This window comes from Macaca nemestrina, chromosome 15 (assembly GCF_043159975.1).
Source record: "Macaca nemestrina isolate mMacNem1 chromosome 15, mMacNem.hap1, whole genome shotgun sequence".
NCBI lineage: Eukaryota > Metazoa > Chordata > Mammalia > Primates > Cercopithecidae > Macaca > Macaca nemestrina.
The window spans coordinates 30,722,455-30,733,998 of NC_092139.1; the positions used below are offsets into that span (position 1 = coordinate 30,722,455).

Here is an 11,544-nt window from a genome sequence, read left to right on the forward strand (position 1 = left end):
TCATCCGTGTGGCTTCTCCAGGGTTTGCCTAATACTTAGGGGGAGCAGGGCCAGGTGCAGTGGCTCACGCCTGTAATCCCAGCACTTTGGGAGGCTGAGGGTGGGGGATCACCTGAGGTCGGGAGTTTGAGACCAGCCTGACCAACATGGAGAAACTCCGTCTCTATTAAAACTACAAAATTAGCCGGGCTTGGTGGCGTGTGCCTGTAATCCCAGCTACTCGGGAGGCTGAGGCAGGAGAATCACTTGAACCCAGGAGGCAGAGGTTACGGTGAGCTGAGATCGCGCCACGGCACTCCAGCCTGGGCAACAAGAGCAAAACTCCGTCTCAAAAAAACATAGGGGGAGCAGTTAAGCTACCCGCGTGGCCAGAGGTTCCGGGCACCAGACCGTGGCTCTGCTCCTTATTGCTTGAGGTTTTGTTTAACTGCCCTGAACCTCAGTATTCTCATCTCAAAAATGCCTCAGGTTGTTATGAGAATTAGAGAATACTCAAAAAGCCTAAATTAATGATAGCATTTGATAGTGTCATTATTGTGACAGCTTCATCTACTACAAATATATTATCTTGTCTTTTTAGAAATTTTCACCATTAAAATGACTCTTTAGGTTAAAGATCTCAGAGTCCTAGCATAATGCTTATAGGGAGAAGTATGATTCTTACTATACTATTAGTCGTTACCATGATCCTGAATTGGTTTAGGTAAAGCAGAGGGCAGGAATGGGTCACAAACAGTAATTTTGTTTGGGCTCAGAGTGGGGGAAAGAAGTGTCTCCCAAACTTCAGTCATTTGAATAGCAACGTCAGGATATCAACCATATCCCCAAGCCAGCTATATTATTATTTACTCAATATTTTTCTTTAAATCAACTAATAACTTTTCCAAAACATAAATACATTTGTGTAAATTGGAAATTTTATAGCATGTTACTGTCATTTTTCATAAACAATACAATCTTATAAAAAATTAATAAAACGGTGTCAGTAAATTCTAAATACTGTCAGCAGAAGAACACTCCAGGCCTGAGGTCTATTTTCTTGATTAAAAAGGAATATATTAAAACAGAATACGTTTTGGAATTGTTAATAACATATCAATCCCCACTGAGACTTTCTTCTAAATGAATCCAGGCTTGAAATCAAATTAAAAAGGGAATTACTTTTTCATGATGTGATGATTTTATGCTTGTCCATCTACCACCAAAAATCATCTTCTGTTTAACTTAAATCATCTCACATACCACCACCGGTACATGTCCTAAGCTTTTGGAGACAAAAGGGCTGAAAGCAGGCTAACGAGTTCCACAAGTAAACTGAAAAAACTAAACTGGCCAACATCACCTCCTTTACAAGTTTGTGTAAATGCTCTACAACCTTTTGTAAAATTTCATCTTCGTATCCCCTTTGGGAACGAGGATAGAATGGCACACATAAATATGTTCAATAAATATCGGGATGCTGGGTGTGGGTAAAATGGTAGCAGAACAAGTCAATCTGAATAAGACCCTGGAAGTCCGAGGGGAAGATGGGTTTTCTGAAATACACTCCCTCATCTCCCACCTCCAAACAGTAACAGGCTCAGCCTGAAGTCAAAGCAAGATGTGGAAATGCCATACACAGCAGAGGAGGACTGGTTCTAAGGACTGAACTATATGAATAATACTTATTTCTCTCCTATTGGACTTGGAGATCTGGTTTTTGATAAATAACTATATTTACTCTTGTAATGGTCCTGCCCCATTTTCAAGTGATAGAACAACTCCAAAGTATCTTTCCCTCTTAAAGTTCATTTATAGTAAGTGATGTGCTTCACGTGTGTCTTGCACTGAACTGAAAACAAACCATCAAGGAACACTCCTCATCTGCCATATCCAAAAGGCACTCTAGGTTTGTATCCATTCTAACATATCTTCTTGATTTTGTACAGACAACATTAGCAATTGATACATAACATCTGTCACTGCTGTTTCTAAAATAAAATATCTGAGTCTCTCAAAGGCAGTTTAGGAAATTCAGGATCTCCTAAGAGAAAGATGAAAACACCATCAGTAGATTCTCAGCCCTAGGACAGGCCAGCTTAAAGTGACTGGGCCTGTGGACAGAGATTAAACTGACAAACCTTATATACTTGGCCCTAGCCTGGAGCAGCGGATTGATATTTTTCTCTGAGAAGAACTTTAGAGGCCAAAGGAAAAGAGAGATTAAAAAGAAATTCCTCTCTGAACAGTTACACAGCTAAGGCAAAGATTTCAGAATTCTAGCCCATTAATCTTTCTCCCCAGCCTAGTTTGGTGCTATGACCAAATACTAAAAATAACCAATTTAGGACTAGCACCAGAATTATTTATTTATGACTCTCATACCCCTTGGTGGATCACTGATGGCAAGTTCTAAGTGACTGGTTCTCTCTCCTTTGTGCCTCATCAGTCAGGGCATTTCCAAAGACTACTAATTATTTCAGTTTCAACCCAAGTTAAACATAATCAGGAAGTTAAATCCTACTGCTTTGGATCATGAGGTCAGGAGATTGAGACCATCCTGGCTAACATGGTGAAACCCCGTCTCTACTAAAAATACAAAACTCAGCCAGGTGTGGTGGCACACGCCTGTAGTCCCAGCTACTTGGGAGGCTGAGGCAGGAGAATCGCTTGAACCCGGGAGGTGGAGGTTGCAGTGAGCCAAGATCGCACCACTGCACTCCAGCCTGGGCGACAAAGCGAGACTCCGTCTCAAAAAAAAAAAAAAAAAAAAAAGATAAAAAAAATCCTACTGCTGCCAAATCCTACTACTACCAAATTCCAAAGTCAAATATAAGTGAGGTGAGGATTGTCTACTGTCTAGAGAATTCTTGCCAAGCTCCCAATAGAAAAATGAGAGCTGGCCTCATTATTAAATCACGTCATCATCAGTGGCCCATTTTTTTTCCAGCTTTGGTGATGACATCCTTGTATCAGCATAGTAGAGTTAAATTGTCAGATTCCCGAAGCAATTTACCTTTGCACTTACCTGTAGGTATTACTGAGAAGCAAGGATTGGTGAACTCAGGGTCCAGACTTTGGTTCAGTGACTTTGGTAGCCTGACCAAAGCTGTTCACTCCCTTCACGTTGCTTTTTATGCAACCCCGGGCTGTTAATGACTTCCAGCTGTGGGACGATCCCTCTGACCACTCTGCCTGGCCTCCCAGGTCATCAGTGCTTTCATGTCTAAGGAGGCTCTATATTTTCCTGCTGCATGGCCTTCTCTGCCTCAGGACTCCTATCTCCCAGGGTGCTGACAACTCAGCAAGGGTTTCCTTGGTGTGAGTTCTTTTGCTTATGGCAACTGAGCTATCACATTTCTAATCAGGAGCAGCCTGAAATTAAGGTGCAAAAATTAAATTGTGGAGACTAAAGGCATTTGGTGCAACTGAATTTCAGGCAGAGTCTGAAGTTCCCTGGAGTAGAGCTTGCTGTGTGGGGGCCTCCTACCCATGGCTTCGGAGCACTTTGATAATCTGAAATCTCTCTTAGCCATGTTAAAGCCCTGGTATAGCCAGAATCCAACAGATTTTCTGAACTAGATCTCCATCTGCTACCATTCTCCAAGTCTGAATCATGGCTTTGCCACTTACTAGCCTTGACCTCAGACAAATTATTGAACCTCTTTTGGCCTCACTTTCCTAAGATGTAAAATGCGGGCAATGAGACTTATTCTGCAGTGCTAATGTGAGCTTTAAACAAGCTATGATATGTATAGCACATGGTAGATGCTAAATGAACTTCACTTCCCTTAACTCTACCCTCTACATTTTAGAGGAAATCTGTTTACCTGCCTTACCTCTTGCTTAGTAGACAGGATGAGGCTTGGGTTGAAGAATATATTACTGAGGGGCAAGTCTAGAAAGGATGTGGGGTGGATACCATAGATAGTCATAGGGATTGGTGTTTCTCTTCCTCAAATCCTAGGTCGTAATGATAAGACTAAGTGATTCTCTGACTTCAAGAATGCTTGCAATGTTCATTTCTGGGACAAGTTTCTCAGTAGGCACGACCAGAACTTCTTGTTAACATAGCCCAGCCCAGAACCTTGAAAATGGCAATTATTTTAATCTTACAGTATGGGGTGGAATAAGCTAAGCCACATATACACATGGCTTTTATATATGGCTCTTAAGAGCATAAGTAGTTGTCACAAGAACATGACATTTCCAGATCTATATTATGGATAATAATTTACATGACTATCAACTTTTGAAGCAGGAATCTTCTCTTATTCATGTTTATTCTCTTAAGTACATATGGCTTTGCATGTCAAAGTTGCTCATTAAATCAAATTGAATTGATTCAGTATCAAAGGACATGAAACTGAAGGAAAAAATGGAAGTTAAAATTGTTCATGAGCAAGATCCAGACTGACCAAGAGAACCAAGAGGAAACCAAAGCTGAGCGGTATCTTGTCTCTATACCAGGCTTTGTTCATATAACTTTTATCTATGGACTTTCATTATCTTTTAGAAAGTTATCATTGCATTGGAAGACTAGCTTAGGAATGTGCTGTTAGTAGGAGAGCTGGCTAGAATAGGGGCTGGAATAGATAGTCTTATTCCTAAAGTCATGCCTAGTTACCAGAAAGTGAGACTCTTCCTTCCTGATTCCCTCCATGGAGTGGGTTAAGACAACAGTGTGCCACCAGCCATTATTTTCTTTTTCTCTTCATTTTTTTAGTAGAGATGGGGTCTCGCTTTGTTGCCCAGACTGGCCTTTGAACTTCTGGCCTCAAGTAATCCTCTTCCTGCCTCTGTCCCCTAGCCATGCCTGGCCCCACCCGCCATTGTATGTTGCCATAGGGCTGAGAGTTTGGCAGAAACCCCCTCTGCCTGCTCTGCCTGGGAAAAGCAGTATCCCTTAAGAGAATTTAAGTTTTAAGTCAATTGTTACCTCTGCAGTGTTTTGTCCTTGGTAGGCATGGTGTCCTTAGCTGGGCATGGTGGTGCGTGCCTGTAATCCCAGCTACTCAGGAGGTTGAGGCATGAGAATCACTTGAACCTAGGAGGCAGAGGTTGCAGTGAACCAAGATCACGCGACTGGACTCCAGCCTGGGAGACAGAGCAAGACTCCATCTCAAACAACAACAACAACAAAAAACATATACTAAAATGGAATTTTATGGTATACAGTTCATTTTAATACATGTCTATATTCACATCACCACCACCACAAACAGGATATAGGGTATTTGCTGCTGTAGTTTATTAGTTAAAATTCTCCTTTTCCTTTTCCCTTAAGGCTTGGTTTTGCTACTTTCAGGCTTAATTGGTATGAGATATATATATATATATATATATATATATATATATATATATTTTTTTTTTTTTTTTTTTTTTTTTTTCTCCTGAGAGCTGAAATGTAAGTGTTCCAAACTAGGGGAGAGAGAAGTAGAGAAAGTGATTTACTCTTAGAATGGATTGGGGTGTTTATAAACTGTTTTTTGTTGTTGCTGTTGTTGTTGTTTGAAACAGAGTTTAGCTGTTGTCACCTAGGCTGGAGTATAATAGCATGATCTCAGCTTACTGCAACCTCAGCCTCCTGGGTTGAAGCGATTCTCATGCCTCAGCCCCCCAAGTAGCTGGGATTCCAGGTGCCTGCCACCACACCGGCTAATTTTTTTATTTTTAGTAGAAACGGGGTTTCGCCATATTGGCCAGGCTGCTCTCGAACTCCTGACCTCAGGTGATCTGCCTGCCTTGGCCTCCCAAAGTGCTGGGATTACAGGCGTGAGCCACTGCGCCCGACCTGGGGTGTTTATTCACTGCCAGTGGGGTTGTTTCCTCTATTAGATTTTAACTCCTGAGTTCAGGGGCTGTGTCTTATTCACCTGTATATCCCCACTGCCTAGGGGGTCCATGGTGGCTGTTCAATAAATGCTTACTGATTGATATATAAGTCAAATATAACCAACATTGCAAAGTGTTACAGGTGTGAAATTGGTGGTACAGGTAATAAGCACTAGAGAAGCTCAGAAGAAGAAATCATTGTGGGCCAGGATGGTCAGAGAAGGTTCTACAGAAGGGGTAGAAATGTTTCATGAAAGAATTTGACTCTCTGGACAGAGATGGAATGAAATATAGACAGTGCACAGACTTCCAATCACTTAAACTCTGAGACCCTCACTTTCTTATTGATGCAAAAAGTATTTTTAAAATGAGAAGAGTAAACCTACATCATAAGCAAAGAGTAAATGAGATAGTTATATAATTAGCACAGAATGTGATACACACAAAAGAATTTTTCTTTCCTCTGTATTTTTTCTTTTACTGACCTGTATAGCCATCCCATTGGATTTGAAAGCTTTCCTGAGTCTTCTGGAGCTACTGGTGCCATTTCCTTCATAGCTGCAGGAGCTTTCCACACACCAGAGGAGATATTCCTGAAGCCAGGGGGGGCTTTGTTCACTCTCTGTGGATAAATGAGATAGATAAGTACTCTAAATACTTTTTGTTGTCTATCCTTGAGCACATATGACTATGTTGGGCATAGGGAATTTTGCTGGGCAAAACATTTCCACTTTTATCTCCATTTCTACCTCACAGAACTTTACTATTAGAAGAGCTCTGGTAGGTCTCAGTGGCTCACACCTATAATTTGAGCATTTTGGGAGGCCACGATGGGAGAATCACTTGAGGCCATGACTTTGAGACCAGCCTGGGCAACATAATGAGACCTGTCTCTACAATTAATAAATAAATTGGCCAGGTGTGGTGGCACATGCTTGTGGTCCCAGCTACTCTGGATTGCTTGAGCCCAGTAGGTCAAAGCTGCAGTGAGCCATGATCACACCACTGCACTCCAGCCTGGGCGACAGAGAGAGACTTTGTTTAAAAAAAAAAAAAAAAAAATTCTTGGAGATAATATAGTATATAACTTTTGTTTTACATATTAAAAAAAACAAATTTAGCCTAAAGCAATTAAGTGGTTAGTTAGTGGCAGAACTGTGAAATATACTTGGGTGTTTTTTGATGTCTTACCCAGTGCTCTTTCCAATTTATCAGGCTATTATATACTTCTATATTTTGGAAAGTCCCATTCACTTTTCACATTTCCATCAACATTGGCAACCCAGTTTTTCAGCGAAATTCAGAGACATCCTATACCTTTGGCTTGTTTACCAAAGGACTAGGAAGATCAAGTGATTGATACAAGTTGAGAATCACTAATCTGAAAATCTGAAATGTTCCAAAAGCTGCTGCTTTTTGAGTGCTGACATGAAACTCAAAGGAAAAGCCCATTAGAGCATTTTGGATTTGGGATTTGGGATGTTCAATCAGTTCATTGAATTAACCATTTCCTTTTTTTTTTTTTTTTTTTTTTTTTTTTGAGGCGGAGTCTCGCTCTGTCGCCCAGGCTGGAGTGCAGTGGCGCGATCTCGGCTCACTGCAAGCTCCGCCTCCCGGGTTCCCGCCATTCTCCTGCCTCAGCCTCCTGAGTAGCTGGGACTACAGGCGCCGCCACCACGCCCGGCTAATTTTTTTTGTATTTTTAGTGGAGACGGGGTTTCATTGTGTTAGCCAGGATGGTCTCGATCTCCTGACCTCGTGATCCGCCCGTCTCGGCCTCCCAAAGTGCTGGGATTACAGGCTTGAGCCACCGCGCCCGGCCTGAATTAACCATTTCTATAAGGAGTCCTGGTTCTATGAATAATTTTTTAGGTCAGGCACAGTGGCTTATGCCTGTAATCCCAGCACTTTGGGAGGCCGAGGTTGGCAGATCACTTGAGGTCAGTTTGAGACCAGCTTGGCCAACATGGCAAAACTCCGTCTCTACAAAAATACAAAAATTAGCTGAGCATGGTGGTGTGTGTCTGTAATCCCAGCTATTCAGGAGGTTGAGGCATGAGAATCACTTGAACCTGGGAGGCAGAGGTTGCAGGGAGCCAAGATCATGTGACTGGACTCCAGCCTGGGAGACAGAGCAAGACTCCATCTCAAAAAAAAGAACATATACTAAAATGGAATTTTATGGTATACAGTTCATTTTAATACATGTCTAGATTCACATCACCACCACCACAAACAGGATATAGAACCATTCCATCCCCACAAAAATTTCTCTTGTCTGTTTATTTATTTATTTGAGATGGAGTCTCACTTTGTCGTCCAAGCTGGAGTGCAGTGGCACCATCTCAGCTCACTGCAACCTCCGCCTCCTGTGTTCAAGTGATTCTCCCGTTTCAGTCTCTTGAGTAGCTGGGACTACAGGCACCCACCTCCATGCCCGCTAATTTTTGTATTTTTATTAGAGATGGGGTTTCATCATGTTGGCCAGGATGGTCTTGAACTCCTAACCTCAGGTGATCCATCTGCCTCAGCCTCCCAAAATGCTGAGATTACAGGCATGAGCCACCATACCTGGCCTTGTCTACTCTTTTGTAGTCATATTCCATGTCTTCATCCCCATCCCTAACTAACCCCTGGCAAGCACTCATTTTGTCTCTATCATTATGGTTTTGTACTATAGTTTTATCTTTTTGAAGATGTCATTAAAGTGGAATGATACATTCTATGAACTACGAAATCCTCAAGGAATAGAGATATCTTCTCTGGTAGTTTTTTAAACTACACAAAACACACACACACACACTCTTCAATCTTCTGAAATGACTAAAAGCAATGACACACTGATATCAGGGTATGTGTGTGTATATGTCTGTGTATACTAAAACACAGCTATATACACATCTATACTGATCTTCTGTATCTATCCATTTATATATATATTAAAAACATGACATCATACCGATACCTCCAGTTCCAATCCAACCCCACAGAATTCATTCTGGCCTGCCCCTTTTCTTTATTTATAACTTCTTTCTCCTACATGATAAACCTGGTTCTCGTTATTGAATACATTTAGTTATTTATTCAATCTTAGTGTATACATAAAAGTAATTTAAGAATGCTGGCCGGGCGCGGTGGCTCAAGCCTGTAATCCCAGCACTTTGGGAGGCCGGGGCGGGCGGATCACAAGGTCAGGAGATCGAGACCACAGTGAAACCCCGTCTCTACTAAAAATACAAAAAATTAGCCGGGCGCGGTGGCGGGCGCCTGTAGTCCCAGCTACTCAGGAGGCTGAGGCAGGAGAATGGCGGGAACCCGGGAGGCGGAGCTTGCAGTGAGCCGAGATCGCGCCACTGCACTCCAGCCTGGGCAACAGCATGAGACTCCATCTCAAAAAAAAAAAAAAAAAAAAAAAAAAAAAAAAAAAAAAAGGAATGCTAACCTGTACCCAATGTAAGGAATAAATTTACTAATTAGAGTACAGTATTTGTGTACAATTTTTCCTCTTTAACCTTCTAGAGTCAAAATACTGTTTTCCGAAGTTTCTTCTGTTAGTTCTTTTCTATCCACCTCAGTGTGATAGTATTATTCATTTGTAATAAAGTTAGGTTCATTTGTTCCTTTTTTATTTCATATTGAGTTCACCTCACAACCTGATTTTTTTAAAAAAATTCTTTATTTTTGTGTATGGTAAATCATACCAGGGTATTATTTGGTATACTTATTCTCTTATTCTTTTTTTTTTTTTTTTTTTTTTGAGATGGAATCTCTCTCTGTTGCCCAGGCTAGAGTGCAGTGGCACAATCTCGGCTCACTGCAACCTCCACCTCCCGGGTTCAAACAATTCTCCTGCCTCAGCCTCCCAAGTAGCTGGGATTACAGGAGCGTGCCACCACGCCCAGCTAACTTTTTAGTACAGAGGGCGTTTCACCATGTTGGCCAGGCTGGTCTCGAACTCCTAGCCTCCAGTGATCCACCTGCCTCAGCCTCTCAAAGTGCTGGGATTACAGTTGTGAGCCACGGTGCCTGGCCTACTTACTCTCTTATTCTAAGAGTCAGACAACAAAGTATACTCTGTGAAGAATCATTTCCCTCCTCCATCTCTGCTACCCTATTTCATCCCTTTTTTTTCCACCTATCCCCTGTAGGTAAACAATTTTATTAATGTCTGGTTTATCCTTCCTGTATGTCCTTTGCACAAATAAGCAGACACATGTATATTTTATTACATCCTTTATTACATAAAATGACACACGCTTTGTTTGCTAGAGCTGCCGAAGCAAAATACTACAAACTGGGTTGGTTAAACACAAAAATGTTAAACAACAGAAATGTATTGTCCCACATTCTGACAGTTGGAAGCTCAAGGTCAAGTTACTGACAGGTTTGGTTTCTTCTGAGGCCTCTCTTTGACTTGCAGATGTTTGCCTTCTATGTCCTCACACGGTCTCTCCTCTGTGCACATGCTGTTGATATCTCTCTGTTCAAATTTCCTCTTAGGCTAGAATTGCAGAGAAAGAAGATTAAAAACAAAAAAATAAATTTTTTCTTCTTGTAAGGACACCAGTCAGATTGAATTACGACCCATCCTAACGGCCTCGTTTTAATTTAATCACCTTTGTAAACCCTGCATCTCCAAATAAGAGTCACATTCTAAGGTGGTGGGTGTTAGGACTTCAATATATACCTTTTGGCAGTAGGGACAAAATTTAGGCTATGACACGTGCTATATAGACACTCTTTTGCACTTGGCTTTCATGGAAATTGTGTCCAGAATTAGTGCGTTCTCGGTGTAACTTCAAGATGAAGCCCTGGACCCTCACAGTGTTATAGTTCTTGAAGATGGTGTGTCCAGAGATTGCTCCTTCAGACGTTCAGACGTGTCTGGAATGTCTTCCTTCTGGCAGGTTCGTGGTCTCGCTGTCAGAAGTGAAGTTGCAGACCTTCGTAGTTAGTGTTACACCTCTTAAAGACAGCACGTCTGGACTTATTCATTCTTCCCTGTGGGCTCGTGGTCTCGCTGGCTTTACAAGTGAAGCTGCAGACCTTAGCAGTGAGTGTTACAGCTTTTTCAATCAGCAAGATTTATTGCAAAGAGAGACACAACAAATCTTACACCCTTTCTAAGGTGACCCAATTGGGTCCCTGCTGGTTGCTTTGGGCAGCCTGCTTTTATTCCCTCATCTGGCCCCACCCACATCCTGCTGATTGGTCCATTTTACAGAGAGCTGATTGGTCTATTTTACAGAGAGCTGATTGGTCCATTTTACAGAGAGCTGGTTAGTCTATTTTACAGAGAGCTGATTGGTCCATTTTACAATCCCTGAGCTAGACACAGAGTGCTGGTAGATGCATTTACAATCCTCTAGCTAGACATAAAAGTTCTCCAAGTCCCCACTAGGTTAGCTAGATACAGAGTACTGATTGGTGTATTTACAAACCCTGAGCTAGACACAGAGTGCTGATTGGTGTATTTACAAACCCTGAGCTAGACACAGAGTGCAGATTGGTGCATTTATAATCCTTTAGCTAGACGCAGAGTGCTAGACAGAAAAGTTCTCCAAGTCCCCACTAGCTTAGCTAGATACAGAGTACTGATTGGTGTATTTACAAACCTTGAGCTAGACACAGAGTGATGATTGGTGTATTTACAATCCCTTAGCTAGACATGAAAGTTCTCCATAAAAGTTCTCCAAGTCCCCACTAGACTCAAGAGCCCAGCTGGCTTCA

At 41.8% G+C, this 11,544-nt stretch overlaps 1 protein-coding gene across 1 annotated transcript in view; it reads right to left on the reverse strand.

Annotated features, from left to right (window-relative positions):
- ASI (agouti signaling protein) overlaps window positions 1-3,150 on the reverse strand; it is a 93,513-nt gene extending 90,363 nt beyond the window's left edge. The window contains exon 1 of the mRNA XM_011766433.2: window positions 3,008-3,150. The gene's annotated coding sequence lies outside the window, so the exon portion shown is untranslated. The remainder of the gene's footprint in view (window positions 1-3,007) is intronic.
- Window positions 3,151-11,544: the final 8,394 nt, after the last annotated feature.